Genomic DNA, 12,770 nt, shown 5'->3' with positions numbered 1-12,770 from the left:
GATCCCCTTTCTCCACATCCTCTCCAACAATTGTTGTTTCTTGCCTTGTCTATTTTTGCCATTCTAACTGGCGTAAGGTGGTATCTCAGTGTGGTTTTGATTTGAATTTCCTTGATGGCTAATGATTTTGAACATTTTTTCATGTGTCTGTTAGCCATTTGTATGTCTTCATTGGAAAAGTGTCTGTTCATATCTTCTGCCCATTTTTTGATTTGTTTATTTGTTTCTCGTGTATTGAGTTTGAGAAGTTCTTTGTAGATCTTGGATACCAGTCCTTTATCTGTAGTGTCATTTGCAAATATATTCTCCCATTCCGTGGGCTGCCTCTTAGTTTTTCTGACTGTTTCCTTGGATGTGCAGAAACTTTTAATCTTGATGAAGTCCCATAAATTCATTTTATCTTTTGTTTCTCTTGCCTTTGGGGATGTGTCATGAAAAAGGTTGCTTTGGCTGATGTCGTAGAGGTTGCTGTCTATGTTCTCCTCTAGAATTTTGATGGATTCCTGTCTCACATCGAGGTCTTTCATCCATTTGGAGTTTATTTTTGTGTATGGTGTGAGATAGTGGTCAAGTTTCATTCTTTTGCATGTAGCTGTCCAATTTTCCCAGCACCATTTATTGAAGAGACTGTCTTTTTCCCACCGGATGTTTTTTCCTGCTTTATCAAATATTAGTTGCCCAAAGAGCTGAGGGTCCATTTCTGGGCTCTCTATTCTGTTCCATTGGTCTATGTGTCTGTTTTTGTGCCAGTACCATGCTGTCTTTGTGATCACAGCATTGTAGTACAGCTCGAAATCCGGCATTGTGATGCCCCCAGCTTTGTTTTTCCTTTTCAACAGTTCCTTGGAGATTCGGGGTCTTTTCTGGTTCCATACAAATTTAAGGACTATTTGTTCCAGTTCTTTGAAAAACGTTCTCGGTATTTTGATCGGGATAGCATTGAAAGTGTAGATTGCTCTGGGTAGCATGGACATTTTAACTATGTTAATTCTTCCGATCCATGAGCATGGAATATCTTTCCATCTTTTTATGTCTTCCTCAATGTCTTTTAAGAGTGATTTATAGTTTCTAGAATAAAGGTCCTTTACGTCTCTGGTTAAGTTAATTCCAAGGTAACGTATGGTTTTTGGTGCTATTGTAAATGGGATGGATTCCCTGATTTCTCTTTCTTCGTTCTCGTTATTTGTGTACAGAAATGCAACTGATTTCTGAGCATTGATTTTGTATCCCGCCACGTTACTGAATTGCTCTATAACTTCTAATAGTTTGGGAGTGGCTTCTTTTGGGTTTTCCATATAGAGTATCATGTCGTCTGCGAAGAGAGACATTTTGACTTCTTCTTTGCCGATTTGAATACCTTTGATCCCTTTTTGTTGTCTGATTGCTGTTGCAAGGACTTCTAGTACTATGTTGAATAATAGTGGCGAGAGTGGGCATCCTTGTCGTGTTCCTGATCTTAAGGGAAAGGCTTCCAGCTTTTCCCCATTGAGAATAATATTTGCAGTAGGCTTTTCATAGATGGCTTTTATGAGATTGAGAAATGTACCTTCTATTCCTACACTCTGAAGGGTTTTAATCAGGAAAGGATGCTGTATTTTGTCAAATGCTTTTTCGGCATCGATTGAGAGGATCATATGGTTCTTGAGTCTTTTCTTGTTGATATGATGTATCACGCTGATTGATTTGCGAATATTGAACCACGCTTGCATCCCAGGTATGAATCCCACTTGATCGTGGTGGATAATCCTTTTAATGAACTGTTGGATTCTATTAGCAAGTATCTTGTTGAGGATTTTGGCGTCCATATTCATTAGGGAAATCGGTCTGTAATTCTCCTTTTTGAGGGGGTCTTTGCCTGGTTTGGGGATCAAGGTAATATTGGCCTCATAGAATGAGTTTGGTAGCTTTCCTTCTGTTTCTATTTTTTGAAATAGCTTTAGGAGAATAGGTATTATTTCTTCTTTGAATGTTTGGTAGAATTCCCCAGGAAAACCGTCCGGGCCTGGAGTTTTGTTATTTGGAAGGTTGTTTATCACTGACTCAATTTCTTCATAATTAATTGGCCTGTTTAAGAAATCAATTTCTTCCTTTTTCAATCTTGGTAGTTTATAGGTTTCCAGGAAGGATTCCATCTCTTCCAGATTGCTTAGTTTATTGGCATATAGCTGTTGATAAAAATTTCTAATAATCCTTCCAATTTCAATGGTGTTCGTCGTGACCTCTCCTTTTTCATTCATAATTTTAATAATCTGGGTCCTTTCTCTTTTCTTTTGGATAAGTCTTGCCAGTGGTCTGTCAATTTTATTGATTCTCTCCAAGAACCAGCTTCTAGTCCTGTTGATCTGCTCTACTGTACTTCTGGTTTCTGCTTGATTGATTTCAGCTTTAATTTTGGTCAACTGCTTCCTTGTGCGTGGATTAGGCCTGTCCCTCTGTTGCTGTTCCAGCTTCTTGAGGTGAGAATATAAAAACTGCATTTTAGATTTTTCTATTCTTTTGAGTGAGGCTTGGATGGCTATGTGTTTCCCCCTTAGGACTGCCTTTGCAGTATCCCATAGGTTTTGGACTGTTGTATTTTCATTCTCATTGGTCTCCATAAATTGTTTAATTTGATTTTTGATTTCCTGGTTTATCGAGTCATTCCTGAGCAGGATGGTTCTTAGTCTCCAAGTGTTTGAGTTTCTTCCAAATTTTTCCTTGTGGTTGAGTTCCAATTTCAGAGCGTTGTGGTCTGAGAATATGCAGGGGATAATTTCAATCTTTTGGTATCGGCTGAGACCTGTTTTGTGTCCCAGAACATGGTCTATTCTTGAAAATGTTCCATGGGCATTAGAATAGAATGAGTATTCTTTGGTTCTGGGGTGTAGTGTTCTATATATATCTAAGAGGTCCAACTCGTCGAGTATGGCATTCAAAGCCTTTGATTCTTTGCTTAGTTTTTGCCAGGGTGTTCTGTCTATTTCTGAGAGTGGAGTGTTGAGGTCCCCTACTATTAATGTATTTTTATCTATATGTCTCTTTATTCTGGTTAAGAGTTGGCTTGTGTATCTTGCTGCTCCCCTGTTGGGGGCATATATATTTATAATTGTCATATCCACTTGTTGAATACTTCCTTTAAGAATAATATAGTGCCCTTCTGCATCTCTAACTATAGTCTGTAGTTTAAAATCCAATTTATCTGATATGAGAATTGCTACCCCAGCTTTCTTTTGAGGTCCATTTGCGTGAAAGATGGTACTCCATCCCCTTACTCTCAGTCTGAATGCATCTTTGGGTTCGAAATGAGTCTCTTGTAGACAGCAAATGGATGGGTCATTTCTTTTTATCCAATCTGCAACCCTGTGGCGTTGAAGCAAGAATTTAAACCATTAATGTTCAGGCTGAGTACTGAGAGATATGCTTTTAATTCTGCCATGTTGTCAGTAAAGTCTTTGTTTGTATTGGCTGTGACTTTCTGTTTTGTATCACTCTTGGGGCCTTTTTACTTTTATAGAACCCCCCGTAATACCTCCTGTAGGGCTGGTTTCGTGGTTACGAAATTGGCTAGTGACTGTCGATTCTGAAATGTCTTTATTTCTCCATCAATTCTGAATGACAGCCTTGCTGGATAAAGGATCCTTGGCTGCATGTTTTTCTCTGAAAGAGCTTTAAAAATGCTCCCCCAACCCTTTCTCTCATTCCAGGTCTGTGTAGACAGGTCTGATGTAATTCTGATGCCTTTGCCTTGGTACGTGAGAAATTTCTTTGCCCTGGCCGCTTTCAATACTGTATCTTTGGATCTCATATTTGCGAAATGCACTATGACGTGACGTGGTGTAGGTCTGTCCTGGTTGAGCTTGGGAGGGGTCCTCTCTGCCTCTTGGACACGAATTTTTGTTTCCCTTGCTAGATTAGGGAAGTTTTCAGCTACAATTTGTTCAAATATATCTTCTAGACCTCTGTTTTTCTCCACCCCCTCGGGGATGCCGATGATTCTAACATTGGATCGTTTCGTTGAGTCAGTAATCTCCCGTAGCCAACATTCGTGGGCGTGGATTTTTTTAAGACCATCTTCTATTTTTATTTTTTCCTCTATTAACCCATCCTCCAATTCACTAACCCTTTCCTCCGCTTCTGTGACCCTGGCCGTCAGAGCCTCTAGTTTTGCCTGCATTTGGCTCATAGAATTTTTAATTTCTGTCAAATTCGCTCTCATTTCCGCCCTTAGGGATTCTATATTCTCAGTAATATTTTCCTGAATACTTTTTTCAAGTCTACTCATTATCTTGACCATTGTTACTCTGAATTCCATTTCTGATAATTTGGTTACATCCATATCCGTTACTTCTGTGGCAGAGGCCACTGACTCACTGTCTTTTCTTTGCTGGTGGGGGGCTTCTCCTTCTTGTTATTCTGATGAAGAGAGGTTGCGGGGTTTCCAGAGCCCAAAATTATTGACTGGGTCCCAGGCCGTGCCCCTTGTTTTATAGGGATCTTAGAGATGTGGGCTTCTTCTTTAAAGATTTTATTTATTTACTTATCTGAGAGAGGGAGACATACAGTCAGCAAGAACGGAACAGAAGCAGGGGAGTGAGAGAGGAAGAAGCAGGCTCCCAGCGGAGAAGCCCGATGAGGGACTCCTTTCCGGAACGCCGGGATCACGCCCTAAGCCGGAGACAGGCGCTCAATGACTGCGCCACCCAGGCGCCTGGGTTGTGGGCTTCTTGATTTTTCAGCCTGCCTTCTGTGTTCTGGGGGAGGGGCCTGCCGCGCCGATACTCAGGCAACCCTGTTTGGGTAGAGTCTCCGTGTCCCCTGCGAGGGGGGATGGGGATGGACCCTCTCTGCGCCGGTATTTCCAGGCTTTTGTTCTCTGGCGGCTTTCCCTGGCGGCCGGCTATGCCTCTTCTGAGGGTCAGAGCAGCAGAGGCTGCATTGTCGCAGAACAGAGGGATTGCGGCCCGTTCTCCACTGATGTTCTGGCCACTTTAACTCTGTTACTGTTGGTGCTGCTCAACCCTGCAGCGTCCCGGGATGTGCGCCCCACACCCGGCGTCCCTGCCCTCACTTCCAGGGCCGGCGCGTCTCTGTCCTTTGTGTTTCTAATGCCACCAGCCACCGGCCACCCCGCGCGCTCCCGGGTCTCCCGGTCTCAGTCTATGCCCGGTGAGCACACCTCGATTCCGGAGTTTCGTGAGAAGCCTGGTGGCGCGTGCACCCGGTTCAGGGTCTCAGTCTGCTGTTTCGCGGGTGCCGACCACGAGTCCGCCCGCTCCCCCGTGCAGGTGGCCCGCCAGCCGCCAGCCGCCCCGAGCGCGCTCCGGGAGTTCCCGGTCTCAGTCTGGATCCCGTGAGCACACCGGGATTCCGGTGTTCCGGGAGATGCCTGGTGGCGCGCGTTCACGGCTCACCGGTCTCAGTCCGCTCTCTTGCGGGTGCCCTCTGTGAGTCCGCCCGCTCCCCCGTGCAGGTGGCTGCCGCTTCCCGGAGCCCAAACGCGGCGGCTCCCTCCCCCTTCCGTTTATCTTCCGATCTCCGTGCACGGTTTACAGCTCCCCTCTTCGTACCTCAATACTCAGCGCTGGAGATGTTCATTTGTAGAGATCCAGATGCATCATCCTGCATCTCAGGCTGATTCCGTGGTTATTTAGGCTGGTCTGGTACCTATCCAGCTCGACTCAGGGGACCGGCTGAAAAAGGGGTCCCCTACTCCTCCACCATCTTAACTCCTCTCTTGCTAACAAGCATTTTTTTTAAAGCTCTTTATCTCATTATCTAGTACAGTCTCCAGCACAGGGCTGGTATTAATCAGTGTTTACTGATTTAGTGAATGATGAATATTGACTATATACAACTTCATCGGTGACCCCGACTGAACGTTGCAGCAAAAAGTTTCTGTCAATTGACTCAGTCTTTTTCTTTATAGCGTTGGGGAATTGGTTGAGCTATCTCCTATCCCAAGGTAATGTTATCTTGTAGAATCTTAAAACTTTTACCTTTCACATTTATTTTAAAATCAATGAGTATTTTTCTTTTAAGGGGACTCCACATGGAGCCCAGTGTGGGGCTTGAACTCACAACCCTGAGATCAAGACCTGAGCTGAGATCAAGAGTCGGATGCTTAACCGACTGAGCCACCCAGGTGCCCCAGGAATTGTTTTTGACGTATGGTGTAGGGTACAGGTCCTAAATTATTTTTTTTTTAAAGATTTTATTTATTTATTCGACAGAGACAGAGACAGCCAGCGAGAGAGGGAACACAAGCAGGGGGAATGGGAGAGGAAGAAGCAGGCTCATAGCGGAGGAGCCTGATGTGGGGCTCGATCCCAGAACGCCGGGATCACACCCTGAGCTGAAGGCAGACTCTTAACCGCTGTGCCACCCAGGCGCCCCAGGTCCTAAATTATTTTTAAGAGTAAAGTGATCCCGACATGTAATTAGGAGTTTGAGAACTGATGGCTTAGAGCTATAAAATTCCCTCTAGGAAACAGCGTTAGCTCCATCCCACAAACTTACATATATTTCTATATTTGGTATTACTCACTTATAGGTATTTCTTAATCTCCCCAGCAATTGCATATTTGATTCAGGTTATTTAGATGTATTGTTTAATTTTCAAATAATTTGGAACATTTTTCAGGTATTGATTTCTATATTAATTTCACTGTGGTCAGAGAACATACTCTGATTTTAGTCTTTGAAATTGTTGGAGACGTGCTTCATGATTCAGCATCTGGTCTGTTTTGGTAAATGCACTGTGTCTTCTTGAAAACCATTGTCATTCTGTCCTATTTGCTGTAGTGTTCTCCACTTACATCAGATTGTTCAAGTCAAGTCAATGTACTGATTTTTCTTTTCTTTTTTCTTTTTGGTCTGTTTTATCTGTTACTGAGAGAGCTGTATTAAAAAATTGAAATATTTGGAGTCATTTATTTCCAGTTCCATAAGATTTTCCTTTATTTGTTTTGAGGCTATGCTATTAAATGCATACAGATTTAGGATTCTTATTTCTTAATTTTGAATTGACATTTCATCATTTTTTAATGTCCTTCTTTATTCTAGTAATAATGTTTTTGCTCTAAAAGTATATTTTATATATTAGGATTAGCTTTTCAAGAGTTTTTGTTGTTGTAGAAGTTAGTGTTTGTCCAATATATCTTTTCTGTTTATTTTCCTATCATATCATATTTAATGTACATCTTTATAGGCAGAAAATAATATAGTTTAATATTTTATAATCTTGGCTGATGTTTTTTTATTTTTTAGTTGAAATATTTAGTCCATGTACATTTCAAGTAATAGTTACTGATATTTTTGCATTTAAATCTGCTATATTATTTTTTATTTGTCCCATTTTTGTTTCTTTACTTTTACTTTCTATTGAATTAAGCATTTTTATTATTCCATTTTCTTCTCTAGCATCTTGCTTATTATATATTTATGATTATTTAAAAAGCAGCCTTAGGGATTACAACATGCATTTTTATGTGGTGGAGTCTTTCTTTAATTAGTACTTTAAAACTTCCAAGCAATAAAAGACCCATTAACAATTTATCTCTCCCTCTTTAGTGGTGGCTTATGTGCCATTGTGTTTATGTTTTAAAATTCCACATATATTAAAACCTCGTAAGATACTGTTTCAAGCTGTCAGTATCCATTTAGATTTATCTTTCTGGTTCTCTTCGTTTCTTGCCGTATTTCCTTATTTACGTCAGGGATGTTTTTCTTTTATTTGAAGAACTCCCTTTAGTGCTTCTTTTGCTGTGTGTCAATGAGAAATTCCCTCAGTTCTTTTGTCTGAATATTTTTTGAATTTTGCCTTCCTTTATGAAGGGTATATTCACTGAGAATGGAATTTTAGGTTGGCAGAGAATTTCTGTCAACACTTGTAACTTGTGATTTCACTGTCTTGTAGCTGTGCCATGATTTCTGCAACATTGTCAGCTCACAATCTCTTTGTTGCTTTTTTCGTGTATTTTTTCTTTAAGTTTTTCTGCCTTTGGTCTTCGACAAAAGACTTGTTATAGGTATGTGTTTCTTCATAATCTGCTGAGATCACAGAAGGGCTTCAATTTGTAGTTTGATGTCTTTCGACTGTATTGAACAATTCTTGGCCATCTTCTCTTCAAATATTGCTTCTTTTCAATTTCTCTGTCCCCTCATTCTGGAACTCTAAAATACACATATATTAGGTGTTTCCACTGTGTCTTATATGTTTATTAATGTCTTTTCTGTGTGTATTTTGAATCTTCTTTTCCTTTATGTTTCAATTTACTTTCCCGTGATTTATCTTCCACTGCAGATATTCTCTCTTTTTCAGCATCTAATTGTTATTAAATCTAGCTGTTGAATTCTGAATTTCAGTTATTGAATTTTTCATCTGCAATTTCCATTTGCTCTCTTTTAATGTTTTCCAGTAGAATTTAACTTTGTCATCTATTTTTTTGAACATAGGTAATCATAATTATCTTGAAGATAATTTCTTATTTTAAAAGATGTTATTTATGTATTTGAGAGAGAGTGAGCATGAGCGGGGGCGGGGAGGGGGGCAGAGGGAGAGGGAGAAGCAGGCTCCCTACGCGGGGCTCGAACCCAGAACCCTGAAATCATGACCTGAGCCAAAGGCAGATGCTTAATCGACTAAGCTACCCAGGCGCCCCAGTCTTGAAGATAATTTCTAATGTCAATTTGGGATTATGTATTAGATTATGTTTTTTAAAACTTAGTTTCAGGGGCACCTGACTGGCTCAGTTGGTAAAACATGTGACTCTTAATCTTGGAGTTGTGTAGAGCTTACTTTAAAAAAGTAAATAAAATAAAATAAAATTTAGCTTCAGTTTGTTGTTATTGTTGTTCAGTCTCCTGGTATACCAGATTTTTTGAGAGACACTGTGTGTGAAGACTTGTAGTAGTTCTGGGTGATGTTATCTTCCTCCAGGAGGATTTAGTTTTATTCTGACAAATAATGAGGAGAAAGGCAGTCCTATACTCCAATTTTGTCTCTCGATCACTGTGATACTGCAGAAATCTCTGCTTAGATGTTTAGCCTTCTAGCGGCCTCTTCGTACTGGTATCTTAGCATCTTGCTTTGTGTATATGCAGCTTAGGAATTGTCAGAAGCCTCAAGAGGAAATTGCACATAACCTGTTAAGTTCACTTCTTTATGTTGCTGTAATTTTGGCCTCTTGTATGTTGGTTTCCTTGGTTACAGTGCACTCCAGTTTTCCTCTCCTCAGTCCAGGGAGACTTCTGCAAGTTCTAGGCTGGTGCTTTCTGCTCAGCCTTTATGTCCTGTGCTGTGAGGCAGACATTTTTCCGAAGGGAAAAGGCAGCTGTAAATGGATGGCTCTTCTCAATGCATTTTTCTTCTTCGTGATTTTGGCTCCTCAGATCCCAGACTGCCTTGCTTGCTTTCTGAAGCCTTCAGAGATTTTTAAAAAATTTTTAATTTTGAAATAATTTTAGACTCTGAAAAGTTATAAAACTAGTACAGTGAGATCACTTTGTTAACAACTTACAAATAACCTTAGTTATTTGTATTTATAATTGCGTATTGTCATATTTTCCAAGCCGACAAAAGCAGAGTATGACTGCTAATTGGTTGAAAATAAAACAAAAAACAAAAAAACAAAGGGAGCCAGTAGAGAGGGTGACATTTTTGGTGCAGGGCTTCTCAAAGTATATTTCTCAGAAATCTCTTCTGAGATTTTTTCCTTGTATGAGACCTCTCCCATGACCAAATAAGGGTGGGAGATGCCACATCTTATATGAACCCCCTTGGAAATCCACAGTGTCATTTCCATTTTAAAGTCTCTGAAAAATGTTTTGGTAAAGAAATCTGGCAATTTTGTTAATTCTAGTGTTTCCAGACTTAATGGCCAAGGAGCTGTTCATTTGCCTGGCAGTCAGCGTTTTGTGGCATACCTGTTAGGAAATACTGTTCTGGAGCACTTTCTAATTTATCCTGAGGTATAAATTTTGCTTTTTTACATTTTCTCTTAGGTTCTGGCTCTCTTGCTGTTTAATTTCTTGCTTCATTAAAGGGAAGAAGGTGGAGAAGCCAAGGTTTCTTTGACAACAGATATTTGCACAAGAAGGTGGTGAAGGCTGTGTTAACATTTACCACTAAAACCCCCGACACATCTAGCTGAAAAGCCAAATGCAAAACCTTTGTTTTTCCCCAGATAAACTTCTTTTACATCAGTGTTCCATTTGTAGTCTTTGGAAATGCTTTTTGTTTTCCTATTACTGACGAACTTGGAGGACGGCAAATAGGCTTCTGTCTCTGACTGTAGGAACCCTGAGGGATGCCTGGTTTCCAGCGTGGTCTTTTTCACCGGGGGAAGATTACATAAGCCATGCCGACTTGGCCACACGTTTGTAGATTTGCAGCTCCTGGCTGGCGAGCCCAGGTCAGAACAGGTGAGGGCAGCTTGCATTTGTCGTTGAAGAAGGTAGTTGGCAGAGTGTTAGAGTGAAATTTTGACGCTCTTCCCCAGTCTACCTCTTCATGTGTGTGTCCCTTGTGGTCCCCTAGTGGATGCTCCCTGCCCGTCCTCGGGTGCCTGTCTGGTGCCTTCTCCTGTGGGCCAAGGGGGTGATCTTCCTGGATGAAAGGCAGATCTCATCATCTACTCCCCTGCTTGAACGTCTCCACTGCTCACACGATTAAGTTCAGCCTCAGGATCTGGCCCCAGCCCATATGCTTATATATTCACTTTCATTGGGGGTCAGTCTTTCATATCAGTTACCTTATCGATCACTGTGCTGTTTCCTGAATGCCTTCATATCTTTTTAAAATAAGTTATGTGTTAGCTTATGCTGTTCTCTCTGCTGGAAATGCCACTTCTTCTCTGGTCTCTTTGGTGCTCTCCACATATCCTTCTAGGTTCTGTTCTGGAGCGTTCTTGGTACCTCCTCATCCATATAATTTGCTTCCTTCCATCTGAGTTCTAATAGCAAATTCTGCATCTGTGTTATGGAACAGTACTTATTTCTGTGTTCTGGCCATCGGCTTCTGCTTCTCAGTGGGCCCGTGAGCGGTGGCATGTGGAATGATCTCAGAGTTGGTGGACTTTCAGATACTTCATGAATTAGATTGAATGACATTGTGTCATTAATATTTGAAACGTTAAGTTGAAATGGCTTTTTGTGTTGATGAATTTAAGGTAATTCATTGATTTCTAAACAGCGCTCTTGCTGCATCCCACACAGGTTTTGATGGGTACTATTTTCATTGTTAAATGAAAGGTTTTTTTGTAATTTCTATTAGGGCTTCTTTCATAATTCATTGTTATTTAGGACCAAATTTAAAATTTTTATACCTACATATTTATTAGTATTATTGATTTCTTTTTTTTTTTAAAGATTTTATTTATTCATTTGACAGAGATAGAGACAGCCAGCGAGAGAGGGAACACAAGCAGGGGGAATGGGAGAGGAAGAAGCAGGCTCACAGTGGAGGAGCCCGATGTGGGGCTGGATCCTGGAATGCCGGGATCACGCCCTGAGCCGAAGGCAGGCGCTTAACTGCTGTGCCACCCAGGTGCCCCTGGTATTATTGATTTCTAATTTAAGGGCATGATGGTAAAATTTTAAAAAATGTTCTATATGGTGTTAGTTGATTTTGTGACCTAGTAAGTGGTCAGTTTTTCTAATGTTTTATTTTTACTTGCAGAGAATATACATTTTTCTGTTTATTGGCTGGAAGGATGGGTAGATGTGTTCATATTTGATCAAGGTTGGTCTTTCAGATCATCTATATTCCTTCCAAGTCTTTTTTTTTTTTTTTTTTTTAATTCACATTTGGGCCTTCAGTTTTCCGTTGGAGTTGTACTGAAATCTCCTGCTATGATTGTGGACTTAAATTATTTCTTTCAGTTTTTGCTTTCTTCTTAGTTTTTTGCAGCTGTGCTGTTAGGTGGATCATTATTGTAACAGTAATTTGGGGGATTTCTCCTTCTATTATTAGATTGATTCTCTATCCTTATTCGTGCTTTGCCTTAAATAAGTTTTTTTGTCTGATACTATTGTTACCAACTTTCTTTTATCAGCATTTTCATAGTAGGTTTAACATATCTACTTATTTTCAGTTATATTTTAGGTGTGTCTCTCAGAAGCTGCAGATAGCGGGACTTAAAAAATCCACTCTGGGGGCCCCTGGCTTGTTCAGTCTGTAAGCACATGACTCTAGATCTGGGGATTGTGAGTTTAAGCCCCATGTTGGGTGTAGGGATTACTAAAAAATATAAATAAAAACTTTAAAAATCCACTATATTTATCCTTTAGCATGTTGAACTTAATGATTTACATGGATAATAACTACTGATGTATTTAAACTTATTACTCTCCTATGTTGTGGTTTCCATTTGTAATCCCCTTTGTTCTCTGCCCCACCCCCGACCTTGCCAACCTTTTTTTCTTGTTTTTCTTTTTTTTTTGGATTGGAAAACAGTGATTTTCCACCAACGTGCTGTTATGCATACTATGTTATAACCTACATAGTACTATATGTAGATTATCGTTTTATGCTTTTAGTAGTTACCATTAATTATATAACACAGATTCTTATCTATTGTTTTAACAATGTTTAAAGTGATGTCCATTTCCCACCTCCTCCTGAACATGGTGGAACCTTGCAGTGCTCTGAATAGCCACTGAACGCCCTCCCCCTCCCATCTTACTATTGCTTAAGGTTATAATGTTACCCTTTTGTGAACTCACATATTTGTCTCTGCTTGTTTGTTTTTAGTAGTAGTTACATTTGCCACCATAGTGTGTCAGTTTCTGTT

At 40.3% G+C, this 12,770-nt stretch overlaps 1 protein-coding gene across 2 annotated transcripts in view; it reads left to right on the top strand.

Annotated features, from left to right (window-relative positions):
* SH3GL3 (SH3 domain containing GRB2 like 3, endophilin A3) overlaps positions 1 to 12,770 on the top strand; it is a 134,222-nt gene that overhangs the window by 68,644 nt on the left and 52,808 nt on the right. The gene's annotated exons all lie outside the window — the stretch shown is intronic.

The sequence above is a fragment of the Ursus americanus genome, chromosome 28, assembly GCF_024610735.1.
Source record: "Ursus americanus isolate L20-20 chromosome 28, mUrsAme1.1.p, whole genome shotgun sequence".
Lineage (NCBI taxonomy): Eukaryota > Metazoa > Chordata > Mammalia > Carnivora > Ursidae > Ursus > Ursus americanus.
The sequence above is the reverse complement of the archived record's forward strand: the minus strand, read 5'-3'. Positions and strand labels throughout refer to the sequence as shown.